General features: G+C 39.2%; 1 pseudogene; it reads left to right on the top strand.

The window, feature by feature from the left end:
- The first annotated feature begins 10,445 nt into the window (after positions 1-10,445).
- Positions 10,446-10,530, top strand: LOC132541517 (U2 spliceosomal RNA; annotated as a pseudogene).
- The last annotated feature ends 1,831 nt before the right edge of the window (positions 10,531-12,361 follow it).

The raw sequence follows: 12,361 nt of genomic DNA, 5'->3' as shown, positions 1-12,361 counted from the left end.
TTCTCGCGAGAATGTGGTGGCCCCTAGCCCGGCTCTGGGAGAAGGGTGAAAGCCCGGCTACTTGCTCCAAGTCTCTCTCTGCAAGGAAGGTGCAATGGCTCGGATGCAAGCTTGCAATCTCATGCTCAAGCATTACAGTTCTTTGGTAGAAGAGTAATCTGGAGTGAGCTGCACAACAGGCTCTTTGTGCAGAGCTAAGTGGTGGAAGACAACAGTCCTTGCATTTTGGCTCCCCACCCTTTTTTTTTTTTTTAATTTGACTTAAATTTTCTTGGCCCAAGTTGTTTGAGCCTTGATTTCCTTGTGTTTAAAATACAGGGCCAGGCCACAATTTCTGACATTCCATCCATCATCTCTACTACTAACACAGACATGGATGGACTAGGTAGATAGATGTGGCCAGTCTACAATCTAAAAGTGGAAGTAAACACCCTTTGCACTGATAACATCTGTTAGGGGGAGGGTGATGACTTAATGCATACTGCACCAACCTAGGAAGTACCTGAAGTTAATTATCTGTATGGACTATCCTTGCACATAGTTTAGGATAGAGATGCAGGCTGTAGTGTAGAAATATAAGGAGATTTCATATCTGAAGGAAAAGGGAAACATCCTCTAGGGCTTTCAAAAAATAAAGGATCATGAAAAAAAAGGGGGGGGGGAACCAAAGATTTGGACTGTGGAGAAGCTTTCTTTCTTTTTCTTTTCCATTTCTTTTTGCTGATTTGTTGTAAATTATCTTAAAAATAGGTTTGGGCGGGAGACGACGGGCTGCTGCTGTTTGTAGAAGGATTCTCAGCAGAGAGCTGGGAACTGGTTTAAACAATACACGGTTTATTAGGGTGAAACAGGTAAAAGGCAAAATAAGCACTTATTATCAAGGGTTAAGCATACGCTCAGTCTATGAAGTCTGGGTATAGTCATCAAAAGTTTAGTCCCATAAGATAAACAATTATCAGCTCTGGTAAAGGTTGCTCATGGCTGTAGAGGGGTCTAAAAGTTTACCAGCTAGCAGAGTCACATGTGTTCAGTTCCCAGGAGAAGTAGACATGGCGGATGGATGCCAGGAGCACCTCCACTGAGATCCATCTCACCAGAAGAAGAAGCCGCAGCCAAAAAGAGGCCCCAGAATTCCAGCTGCTATCCTTTTAAGTCTATTTTGCCTACCCACAATGCTTTGCACACCAGCACCTACAGTCCACCATGAGCCTGCGCAGATCATTGCCTGTGTCAGACTTCTGTTGCCAAGGCTGATGTCAGCACTGTGTCAGGGCATATAGCGTCACCACAATTCCCCACTTTTTGTTTCCTTTTTTTAAAATTACCATGTGGTAAGATATGCATGATGAGTTTGAGGAGGCCTCAATTGCCCAAGGAGAAAGAGTGGTAAGAAATTAGGACATATAGATGGATTGAATGATTGCTCTGATTTGTAAGGCTCTGTAGGTCATTGTAAGAACCTGTGCTTTTCTTCTGGACAAAAGCCCACTGAATTATTTTGAACAGAGACATGCCATAACCTGACTGACCTTTTAAAAACACCATCCTGCAATTCTTTTAGGCAATAGATGAATAAATTATAGGATGTGGTGAGAAAGGTATCAGGGAGACCAATTAGGAAACTATTTCAGTCTATGGCCATTTCACCTTGAACACGCCTGATCTTATCTAATCTCGGAAGCTAAGCAGGGTCAGGCCTGGTTAGTACCAGGATGAGAGGAAACTGTTTCAGCTATGCAAGCAAAAGAAGTGTGTGTGTGTGTGTGTGTGTGCGTGTGTTAGAGAAAAAAGAAACTAGAGTACTGATGGTGTTAAGTTATTGAAATTTACTAGTTTATTTTTCCCCCAGTACTACTCAACTTTAATTTATGGTGGTATTGATTAAACTTGGGACCTATAGTGCCTCAGGCATGAAAGTGTTTTTTTTTTTTTTTCATAACCATTATGCTATCTCCCCAGCCTCTACTAGATTTTTTTGAAGGTAGAGACTATAAGATTAGCTGGTGGGGAAAAAAAGATCCAAGAAAGATTCTGAATTTTTTTTTATCCTGCTCAGGTGAAACTGCACTGTTCAATCAAAATGCAATGGATAACATAGGTAACAAAATACCATGTTCTGTACTGTTCACATGTTTTGTCACGGGTTTCATGAAACTATTGAACACATGAAATGTAAGTATCAGAATTGGCACATGCTAAAAAGTATATACCACACCCCAAGTTTCTAAAATTCTATACAAAAATAGAGTAGAAGATATCTCATTTATGTTTTCTGTTGATCACATGTTTAAATGTGTGAGAGATACTGAGTTAAAATATATTACTACAATTAATTTCACTTCTTTCTTTTTTTTTTGCATTGAATTTTAGAAATCTGGGGTGTGTTTTATATTTTTAGCATGTTTCAATTTTGATGTGGTTGTCAGCTGTCAAGAACCAAGTGGAAATTACTGTCCAATTGTTTGAGATGACTGTCAAACATCCAAGTGGAGATATGGAATAATTTGTAATCCTGGTGTCAGAAGTAGTGTTTTTTTTTTTTTAATTGTGAATAATTTTTTTTTTGCCTCCAGGGTTATTGCTGGGGCTCAGTGCCTGCACCATGAATCCACTGCTCCTGGAGGCCATTCCCCCCCCCCTTTTTTTGCCCTTGTTGTTGTAGCCTTGTTGTTGTTGATGCCATTCGTTGTTGGGTAGGTGAATAATTTTTAATTAGACACTAAAGTCTACTCGGCCCCGTCTACCCTTATAGTCCCACTTTCCTCTTTGGCAACTCAGTTCTGCACTTGAATGTAAAGCTTGTTTTCTGTTGATTTTGCTTTGCCCCCTGAGTATATGGACCAGGGATTGAACCCTGGTCCTTGTGCACTGTAGTATGTACACTTAATCAGGTGTGCCACCACCTGGCCTCAGAATTTCCTTTTCTTCAATATTTTGAAAAAATTTAGAAATGTAAGTAATGCACCATCTTTGAAGACTTGGTAGAATCAATGATACCATCTGGTCCTGGTATGGTTTTTTTAGGGAGACTTTTTTTTTTTAACCTGAGCACTGCTTAGCTCTGGCTTGTGGTGGTTTGGGGGATTGAACCTGGGATTTTGGAGCCTCGGGCATGAGAGTCTCTTTGCATGACTGTTATGCTATCTCCTTTGCCCTTTGGAAGACTTTTGATTACTATCTTAATTTCCTTTCTTTTTGCCATTGTTGTTATTGTTACTATTACTGTTATTGTTGTTACTGCTGTTGTTGGATAGGACAGAGAGAAATTGAGAGAGGAGGAGAAGACAGAAAAGGGGAGAAAAAGATAGACACCTGCAGACCTGCTTCACTGCTCATAAAGCAACCCCTCTGCAGGTGGAGAGCCTGGGGCTCCAACCAGGATCCTTCGGCCAGTCCTTGTGCTTCAAACTGTATGAGTCTAACCTACTGTGCTACTGCCTGTCCCCCAATGTCTTCAATTTTCTCTTGGTAATCAATCAGTCATAGAAGGCTGTGTGCTCCTAAGAATTTGTCCATTTCCTTTAGGCTAACTTAGTGGTATAAAGTTGTTCAAAATAGTCTCTCAAGATCCATTGTATTTTTGTGTTATCTGTTGTAACTTCCTTCTTTTCATTTTTCACTGTATTGATTAGGATTTTCTATCTTTCCTCTTCTTGGTACACACATCTATGAGTTTGTCAGTTTTGTTTATTTTATTTTTATTTATTTTTTTGCCTCCAGGGTTACTGCTGGGGCTCGGTGCCTGCACCATGAATCCACTGCTTCTGGAGGCCATTTTTTTCCTTTTGTTACCCTGATTGTTTTACCATTGTTGTGATTATTATTATCATTGTTATTGATGTCATTGTTGTACAGGACAGAGAGAAATGGAGAGGAGGGGAAGACAGAGAGGGGGAGAGAAAGATAGACACCTGCAGACCTGCTTCACCACCTGTGAAGCTACTCCCTTGCCAGTGGGGAGCCGGGGGCTCTAACCGAGATCCTTACACTGGTCCTTGTGCTTTGCGCCATGTGCGCTTAACACACTGCGCTACCGCCTGACAGCCCCCCTTTTTTTTAAGAACCAGCTCTTGGCTTTATTGATATTGTGTACTGCTTCTTTAAATTTTCTGTATCATTTGTTTCCACTCTTAAGTTTTATTATTCTCCTCCTTCAGTTGGATTTAAGTGTTATGTATAGATTGTTTACTTGAGATCTTTCTTGCTACCTAATATAAGCCTATATTGCTGTGACCTTCACTCAGTACTATTTTTTTGCTGTGTATGGTAGGCTCTAATAGCTTAAATTGTCTGCAGTCTAGTTTATTTATAAGAATTATTTAATGTTTTTTTCCTTTCCTTGTCAAGCAGTAGTTATTCAAGTGATTTGTTTAGGCTTCACATATTAGAGGTTTTTTTTTGTGTGTGTGTGTGTGATTTTAGTTTTATTGTATTGTTGTTGGAAAAGATACTTCATATGACTTCAGTCTTTATGAACTTATTGAGATTTGTTTTGTGTCCAACATGTTGTCTGTCTTTGAGACCATTCCACCAGTGTTTGAGAAGGATGTGTATTTGTATATTTGGGGAGTAGACTATCTATTCATCCCAAGATATTCAATCCCTTATTAAGATTCAACCAACATTTTAAAAAAGCAATTCTCAGAGAAATAATGATTTACAAGATTCATGGTGTCACATGTGTATAGTTCTTATGTTCCCATGATAAGTGTCAGCACATTGCTGAACCAACAATTTTTAAAATGAAATAGAAAATACCTGAATGTATTGCAGCTGATAAGGGTAAGAGATCCTTACACTGGTCCTTGTGCTTTGCGCCATGTGCGCTTAGCACACTGCGCTACCGCTTGACCCCCCCTTTTTTTTTAAGAACCAGCTCTTGGTTTTATTGATATTGTGTACTGCTTCTTTAAATTTTCTGTATCATTTGTTTCCACTCTAATTTTTATTTTTCTCACAAAATTTCTGTTTTTATTACATATGTTTTAACGTACTGTGTCATATAGTCCTACTGGGAGTTATGGCTAAAAAGAGAGCACCTTTGTTATAGAGTGTGTGCTGTGTGTAAAATTATAGTTAATGATTATGAAATAGTGTCTGATTTGGGTCCCAGTGGTACCACTAACTAGCTTTGAAACTTTGGAAATCATTCAACCTCTTTGTGCTTTTATTTTTTCCAACTACAAACTAGGGTAAGAACAGTACCTGCCACTAATTAAATGAGGATCAAGACTTGTGCCTGATGCATAGCAAGTATGTGAATACTTACAAACAAATGTTAGATCAGTGGGGACACTGACCATGTTGTGAACCAGAGTTCACATTTATGTTTGTCTCTAGACTCTCCTTTCTACACCCTTTCCACTTATAGTCCTGTCACACTAATCTTAGTTCACCAGGACTCCCAGATTTCCCTCTCCTGCTGGCTGTCCTCCAGAACTCTTACTTTGGTTTTTAATATGTCAACTGGAGAAGAGGAGCATATTGATGAAATGAATTCCTTTTGTAGTGAATTATTCTTATACAAATTCTTGAATTTTAAAAGGATATTTGGGAGTATGGACTAAAGATCTCCATGGGGCTCAGAAGGTTGGAGGTCTGGCTTCTGTAATTGCTTTTCCCCTGGACGTGGGTGTTGACAGGTCCATCCATACCCCCAGCCTGTCTCTACCTTTCCCTAGTTGGGAAATAAAATAAAGTAAAACAAATAAAAATAAAAATTTATTTCATGGGAGAGAAAAGATCACAACATTATTCTGTCATATATAATGCCAGGGATCAAACCTAAGTTCTCATGCATACAAAGAATGTACTCACTGAGACACCTCTGTGGCCATTTTCAAGTATTTTTATATGCACTAATTGAGACAATGTTTTCTTCCTTACTGAAAATATGTATTTCCTTTTTTGACATTGAAAAGCTAATGGTTAAAGTATGTTCTATCTTGCAGCAGTATGATAAACCTCAGGCTAACATGGTGCTAACTGTGTTGTACTTACTGTATTTCCAAAAGTATCACTCTTCTGGTAGTATCATATAGACTTAGTGCTGGATTAGGAAAAACAAAACTCACCACAATTCGTTTTTATTGATTTTTGATTGATAAAGTTGATTCTTTTCTCAGTTATGCATAGGTATTGATTTTATAGTTAATTTCATGGGTCTTTTGTTTAGTTCAAGAGGGTGAAAAATAAACCTTTTAAAACAAAAATTTTTATATTTATTTATTTATTTTGCCTCCAGGGTTATTGCTGGGGCTCGGTGCCTGCACTATGAGTCCACTACTTCTAGAGGCCATTTTTTTCCCTATTTTGTTGCCCTTGTTGTAGTTGTTATTGTTGTTATTGCTGTTGTTGTTGTTGGATAAGACAGAGAGAAATTGAGAAAGAAGGGGAAGAGAAAGAGGAGGAGAGAAAGATAGATACCTGTAGACCTGCTTCACTGCTTGTGAAATGACCCTCCTGCAGGTAGGGAGCTGGGGGTTCAAACCAGGATACTTGTGCTGGTACTTGTGCTTTGCGCCATGTACACTTAACCTGCTGTGCTACTGCCCAGCCCCCTATTTATTTATTTTTTAACATATAAAAATTTATTTATTTATTTATTCATTTATTCCCTTTATTGGGGGATTAATGTTTTACATTCAACAGTAAATACAATAGTTTGTACATGCATAACATTTCTCAGTTTTCCACATAACAATACAACCTTCACTAGGTCCTCTGTCATCCTTTTCCAGGACCTCCCCGCCACCTACCCCAGAGAATTTTTTTAGTTTTAACAAAAATTTTTTAAATTTAACAATGAATAAGGTATTGTTGGGCAGTATACCAGCTTCCCCCTGCTTAACTCTGCGGTCTATTTACATAACCACTAGAACCGCCCTGCCTGCAGGGCATTGGTTTAATCCCCACTGGTTCATACTCTCTTTTTGCTCCGCCCCTCTCCTAGACACACCCTGATTTCCACCACTCTCTTTCCGCTCCACCCTCTCTAGGTCACATCCCGTTTCCACCCTACTTGGCGAGTATAAGTACAGCTGCTCTTCTGATTAAACACACTGGGGATTGCCTTCCAGCTCCGAGAGTCCCAGAGTCTGTTTTCTGCAACACTAGCCTGGCACAAGTTCCTGATCCCTCTCCCATGCAGCAGCCTAGATTGGCTCCAGTCGAGTTCTCTCCAACCCAGAGAGCACTTGCTCGGGAAGAAGCACCCTCAGGCTATCCCAGCAAGGTATCCTGACCAAAAACAAACAAACAAAAACAAACAAAAAACCCAAAGATATCCTGATAAGACTTAAGAGGTTTGTTTCTTTCACCAGAGAGTGATTTATTTGAGATAGGGGAGAAAATATCTCTCCCTCTGCTGCCCCTTAGTCCCTAGTATCTAGAATTGGAGTTGTTGCCTATTGTGTGACAAAAATTTTTTGGGAGAGGGGTGTTAACGTTTTATATTACAGTTGTTGACACATAGGTACAACCTCTCATATCCCCTTAACAGGTATCTGCAAGATACTTACTCTGTTCTCCAGTTTAGGTCTTTTTTCCACTGTCATGCACTAGGAACCCAGAGCCCCTTGTATGGCAAACATTTAATTAAAAAACATTTAGGGAATGAGTCAAAGAATAATAGTATATCCTTTGCTTTTCCTCTCTTCTTCTTGTCCCAAAGAAAAATGCATTAAATTTAATAACATTCATGTAGTTACATTTGCATTGAAGTATAAATTTTAAATAAGCATATACGAGGTCTGTAAATAGTTTTTAAAAAGAGTAGTTGTTCTGTTTCACTCAGTATTGTTAAATTGAAATATTCAGATTTTAGTATTGAAAATGGATCTAAGTCAGCAAGAGAGCTCATTTGGATAATGTACTTTTTTTGTCATTTGCATGCAGGTTTGAGCCCGGCCCTTACAGTACTGAGGGAGGCTTTGGTGTGCCGGGATAGCCTGAGGGTACTTCTTCCCGAGCTAGTGCTCTCTGGGTTGGAGAGAACTCGACTGGAGCCGATCTAGGCTGCTGTGTGGGAGAGGGATCAGGAACTCGTGCCGCACTAACTTTGCAGGAGATACACTCTGGAACTCTCGGAGCCGGAAAGCAATTTCCAAGTGTCTTTAGTCAGAAGAGCAGCTGTTTTCATACTCTCCAAGTAGGGTGGAAACAGGATGTGATATAGAGAGGGTGGAGTGAAAAGTGACTGGTGAAAATCAGAGTGTGACAAGGAGAGGATCAGGGTGTGACAAGGAGAGGGGGTGGAGCAGGTGAGAATTCTACCACTAAACCACCAATGCCCTGGAGGGAGTGTGGTGCTTTATGTAAATGTAAAAGTGATTTATGTAAATAGACCAAAGCTTTGAATGGGATTGAATCTATCCCTATATAGGCATATGGTTAAGCAGAAGCCAGGGGGAGCTGGCATACTATCCAACATTGGTGCTGTGGTGTCTTTCTCTCTGTCAATCTCTGTCTCTTTGTCTTTTTATCTGAAAAAGTTGACCTGGAGTGGTGAAGTCCTAGTGATAACAAAGAAAGAAGAAAAGTTCTTTTTCACCATGTAATTATATACTGCCTTCTAGTTTTAAAAGTTATATAGATTCATGCATTATTTAATTCTCAAAAGCTAAATTGGTAGAATGAAGATAGATGCTGCTACCTCTCTATTTGACTAACTCCTGTAGTTCATTATGTGAAAATAAAATTAGGTGAGGTATAACCTGTGAGTGATGCCTACATTATAGCCTCTCAGTTTCATGACCAACACAACCCAGTTTACCAGAACACTTGACAGAAGTATTTCATGGCTGATCAAATGAGCTAAGTGAAAGGTCAATGGTATAACTAAAAAGGCCAGTCTATTTTAATTGCCTAAGGTTTAAAAAAAGCCCTCTTCTCCAAGAGACTGGCATACTTTAACGATGACTCTTTAGTTACTGTTAGGCCACCCCATCAGCTGGGGCCCTAATTGGGGAGTCCTGAGATTCCCAAACAGACATGATGAGCCTAGACCTTGAATAAATCTCTCTCTCCATTGTTACCAGTCATTTCTATCAGGAAAAACACAATAGATCCTTTTGTGGTCCCCTATAGGACCTTGCCCTCAACTTGGATCAACAATGGTAGAGAATGTTCCATCCTCCAAAGGGAGGATGGACAACATACTCTATGCTACATCTGAGGAAGATGGGTCCTGATATTGGGGCAGCTTGGAACGTTCCTGCTTATGACCACAGAATGTGAGCTCAGATCTATAGGGATGCAGAGGTCACATAGGCTCTTACACTGAATTTGGGCACCAGATCACATCCAATCGATGGGGTTTACAGTCAACGATATTTGTACATTTTTCCCATATTAGGGAGCTACTCTCTTCCCTGATCCAGCTTTCTGGTCCTTTTTCCAGCCATGACATCATCTCCCCAGACAATAATTAGGATCCACCTGCACATCAGATTTCAGGCTCAGGGGAAAAAAAAAAAAAAAAAAAACTAGTATAGGCATAGGCCCTTTGGAATATAACTAAAATATGCCTACTAGCTATCTACAAAATGGAGGACCCCACAACTCTTCATCTGAACTATTTCAGCCTTTAGGTCCATGATTGGTCAACAATTTGTTTGGCTTTGTATGTTAATTCTCTTCTTGACCACCAGGTTCCAGATGCTAGCATGATGCCGACCAGACTTCCCTGGACAGGCAACCTCACCAATGTGTCCTAGAGCTCCACTTCCCCAGAGCCCTTCCCCACTAGGGAAAGAGAGAGGCAGGCTGGGAGTATGGATGGACCAGTCAACGCCCATGTTCAGCAGGGAAGCAATTACAGAAGCCAGACCTTCAACTTTCTGCATCCCACAATGACCTTGGGTCCATACTCCCAGAGAGTTAAAGAATAGGAAAGTTATTGGGGGAAGGGTTACAGAATTCTGGTGGTAGGTATTGTGTGGAGTTGTACCCCTCTTATCCTATGGTTTAGTCAATGTTTCCTTTTTGTGAATTTTTTTTTTTTTTAAAAAAGCCTTCTTCTCTGTTTACAGTGACTGTGGGAGTCACTTTCCTGCTTACAAATTGATAAAAGTGTTGTATGAATATCATGACTACTGCATAGTGGATAGTCAGGAAAACTTTAAGGTTAAATTAAGTTAATAAGAACTTTATTCCATGAAAGTTTATTCTATAAACATAAGCTACATGTTTCATCAAAGTAAATTATTACCTGTTTTGGTTACATACAAAAATATTAATAGTCTTTGACTTCCTTTTAAGAATTATTTTACAGGAAATAATTTATTTAGATATTCAAATAATAAGGTTACATTTAAAATATTTATTAAAATTGATAATCAAGCAATTTTTGAAGTACAAATACATGAAGTTTACACTAAATTAAGAAGTTCAGTCTTTAGCCTTTGAACTGATTTTGTAAATTATTGCTATATTCACTCAATATGATCGCTTCTTGGCCTTTTGGCTGAGATCAAGTGTAGTATCTGTTTTTTAAAAAATATTTCTTTATTTTCCTTTTTGTTGCCCTTGTTTTTTTTTTATTGTTGTAGTTATTATTGTAGTTGTTATTGATGTCGTCGTTGTTAGATAGGACAGAGAGAAATGGAGAGAGGAGGGAAGACAGAGGGGGAGAGAAAGACACCTGCAGACCTGCTTCACCTCCTGTGAAGCGACTCCCCTGGAGGTGGGGAGCCGGAGGCTCTAACCGGTATTCTTATGCTGGTCCATGCAATTAACCTGCTGCACTAGCCCCCAACTCCTTGTAGTATCTGTTCTTATCAGTTTCACGTTCACTCAATATATACTGTAAGATTCATATTTATTTCTCTATCTCACTCCTTCCCTAGATAAACTAATTCTTTAAAATGAATTTTATAGATTGAGGCGGTAGCTTATTGATAGTTTGTGTCTTAGATGTGTAAGGTATTGTGTTTGATACCTGTCACCACAAAAGAGCAACATGGAGGGGGATGGGTGGAGCTCAGGGGGTTAAGTGCACATGGTGCAAAGTGCAAGGACCAGCATAAGAATCCTGGTTTGAGTCCCTGGCTCCCCACCTGCAGTGTGCTAGCTTCACAAGGGTTGCAGGTGTCTATCTTTCTCTCCCCCCCTCTGTCTTCTTGTCCTCTCTGTTTCTCTCTGTCCTATCCAACAACGACAGTAACAACAACAACAATAATAAACAAGGGAAACAAAAGGGAAAAAAATACCCTCCAGTAGCCGTGGATTTGTAGTGCAGGTACCGAGCCCCAGCAATAACGCTGGTGGAAAGAAAAAAAAAAAAAAAAAAAGAACAACATGGAGAGCATATCAGAAAAAGATATCTGGAGCTTCATGAATCATGAAGTAGTATTTTGCACTTTCTTACTTTGTCAGTCTCTTGATCTCTCTTCCATTCCTCTCACTAAAATATATAGACTAAAAGTTGTCCTGGAGAAGCATCTCAGCAGTATCATGCTTCATTAAGGTCCCGAGTTTACTTCCTAACACCACATCACATTAAAGTTTCTAGAGCTTTATCTTACTTATTTTATATGAGGTAATGAGAATTTCACATGAGAGATAGAAACAGAGAAATCAGAGGTATCAAATTGGGAACCTCAGGAATGCAAGTCCTTTACTCTACCAGAAAAGTTAACTAGTGAAAATTTGAGAGTCTTTCTAGCTCCTTTATTTGTCTTCTATCCTAATAACATTAAAGTCAGTGTGAAACAACATTCTTATGTTCATAATTCTGTACTCTTCAGGAGTTGACACCTAGGTTGATGTGAAGGGAAGGATAGCAAAATGTATGTCAAATTAGATAAGTGTTAACTCTGACGAGTCACTAGCTAAAGTGTAGATAAGCCACTCTCAGATTCTTAATGTTTTATTAATGTAATGATCTGTAATCTAGAATGCATAAGTAGGAAAAAAATCTGTATAGGAAGAGAATCTACAATGATACTATTCACATTTCAGAAATCAGGCATTTCAGGCAGCATTGGGGGGGTCTTTTAAGCAATCTAACTCATATGATATTTCTTTTCTAGGCAATACATTGAGAATGGCCTAACTAGTCCTCATTGACCTACCCACCCTCACTCATGGAGGTAAAGAGATGTGGGGTAGTGATGTGGAGGAGTGACTTTGGGGTGTTGAGACTCTTAACAGGTTTCTCTTCACAATAACATTTTTGAGTAATCTTGAGGACATATGTGGGACCTAAGAATATAAGAGAGGGTCTGATCATACCTGTTTTATTTGCATTACAGACAGAATCAAAATTGGTGTACTTCTTTGGAATATGTTCTGTATCTTACTGCACAGAGTAAAACATTACAACATAGAATTTTACTGTATATTAATTTCTATCCTGAAG

This window comes from Erinaceus europaeus, chromosome 11 (genome assembly GCF_950295315.1).
Source record: "Erinaceus europaeus chromosome 11, mEriEur2.1, whole genome shotgun sequence".
In the NCBI taxonomy this organism is placed as follows: domain Eukaryota; kingdom Metazoa; phylum Chordata; class Mammalia; order Eulipotyphla; family Erinaceidae; genus Erinaceus; species Erinaceus europaeus.
This window is presented reverse-complemented; position numbering and strand designations above follow the sequence as displayed.